Source organism: Gekko japonicus, unplaced genomic scaffold, assembly GCF_001447785.1.
Source record: "Gekko japonicus isolate JY-2015 unplaced genomic scaffold, Gekko_japonicus_V1.1 scaffold787, whole genome shotgun sequence".
Classification (NCBI taxonomy): domain Eukaryota; kingdom Metazoa; phylum Chordata; class Lepidosauria; order Squamata; family Gekkonidae; genus Gekko; species Gekko japonicus.
Genome location: NW_015174866.1, coordinates 316,555 through 318,627, shown reverse-complemented (window position 1 = coordinate 318,627; position 2,073 = coordinate 316,555). Strand labels below are relative to the sequence as shown.

The 2,073-nt window shown below is 43.8% G+C and overlaps 1 protein-coding gene across 1 annotated transcript in view; it reads left to right on the top strand.

The window, feature by feature from the left end:
• ORC3 (origin recognition complex subunit 3) overlaps window positions 1-2,073 on the top strand; it is an 87,622-nt gene that overhangs the window by 79,405 nt on the left and 6,144 nt on the right. The gene's annotated exons all lie outside the window — the stretch shown is intronic.

The window sequence follows — 2,073 nt, the reverse complement described above, 5'->3', positions numbered from 1 at the left end:
TCAGAAGAGGGCCTCCTGACCATTCTGGCTTTTTCTCACAAAAAGAAACCCCTTCTGTGTATGCCTGTGGGTGACTTCTCTGTGTATAAGAGAATCAGGATGACTGGAAAGTCTAAATGGCCCAGGAACAAGCCCAGTTCTACAGCCTCTCCAATGCTTAAGTTAGGGCCAAGCCATCCAACCTCCAAGTATTACACATCTTCTTTATTCAGACTTGGAGACTCAGAGCAGCTTACAATCTCCTTTCCTTCCTCTCCCCACAACAGACACCCTGTGGGACTGAGAGGCCTCTGAGAGAACTGTTGTGACAGAGCTGTGACTGGCCCAAGGCCACTCAGCTGGATGCATATGGAGGAGTTGAGAATTAAACCCAGTTCTCAGATTAGAGTCCACCACTCTTAACCACTGTACCAAACTGGCTTAGAAGGACAGGGTTTAGAAGCACACACCAGTGAGGTGGGGAAAATTAGAGATTGTATTACTTGTTCTCACAATTAAAAAAAAGAAATTAGCAATTTCAAATTTTGTGTTTTTCATTCTTCCTAGTTTGAAAATTGATGGGTGCACGGGGGGGCACCAGAATGGGTGGTTGCCTAGTGTGCCTAGTGGCAATGGGCTACACAGAGAACCCCCAGATGAGTTTCTTTGACTGGGGACCTGATGGAGCAGCCCCCTCCCCACTCCGGGAATCTTTGCAGAAGGTCTCCGGTTCAGTCCCCGGCATCTCCAGGTGAATGGTCCGGGCAGGAGGTGATGCGAAAGACCTCAGCCTGACGGACCATTGGTCTGATTCAGCAGAAGTGTTGAGAGATAAGACTGATATTTGCTTTATGGATTGATGTTTGCTGACACACACCACATGGACTGTGCACACACGCACCCATAGGCTCAAAGGCTGCTGTTCAAATCACCTGTTGTGAAAGTTACACATAGAAGGTGCCTGAGCTAAAAAAAAGTGTCCGAGGTAACAGTGTCCGAGGTAAAATCGGGAGCTGTTCAAATCACCTGTTGTGAAAGTTACACATAGAAGGTGCCTGAGCTAAAAAAAAGTGTCCGAGGTAAAAGTGTCCGAGGTAAAATCGGGGAGTTGGAGTGCTTGGTTTGCCCCTGATGTCAGGGGGTGTGGCATATGCTAATGAGTTATGCTAATGAGTTACCCTAGCTCTTTTTCTACGAAATGACCCCTGGAGTTGGCTAATGATTTTCAAATAGCATTCTCAGTGTTGGCTCTTAATTAAAATAAAATACCATGGCTGATCACTCTGGAGTTGGCAGGCAGAGGGTGTATATGCTTTATTATTAGAAGGGGGGGGGATAAGGCTAAGGCATGAGGCTAGGATGACTTAGCTAACTTGATGATACTGTTCATGGCTATGATGTATAAATCATTTCTAAAATATAGTTTGAAAGAGGTATGTTCCATATACATATAAATAAGTTTAATATAAATATATGGCTTGTAATACAAATGATAATAGTATATAACGTCTGTATGTTTTGTATGTTTGTACACTGAAATAATTTTTTTTTAAAAAAATGTCGGCCTGCTCAGAGTTTTAAAGCTAGCACCACTTTTGGCTCACAGGGTAAAGTTTCTGCTCACGAGACTGCACGCCTTAGAGGGAACATTGGTGATGTGGTAGCTAACATGGCAAGTGTAATTTTGGGCTACATCAACAGAAGTATAGTGTCCAGATCACACAAAGTGATAGTATCACTTTACTCTGCTCTGGTGAGACCTCACTTGGAGTACTGCGTTCAGTTTTGGGCACTCCAGTTTAAGAAGGATTTTGACAAGCTCAAATGTGTCCAGAGAAGGGCAGCAAAGATGGTGAGAAGTCTGGAGACCAAATCCTATGAGGGAAGGTTGAAGGAGCTGGGGTATTTAGCCTGGAGAGGAGAGGATTGAAAGGGGATAGGATAACCATATTCAAGTATTTGAAGGGCTGTCATATAGAGGATGGAGCAGAGTTGTTTTCTGTTGCCACAGAAGGTAGGATCACAACCAAAGGATTGAAATTAAATCCAAAGAGTTTTTGGCTTAACATTTGGAAGAACTTCGTGATGGTTAGA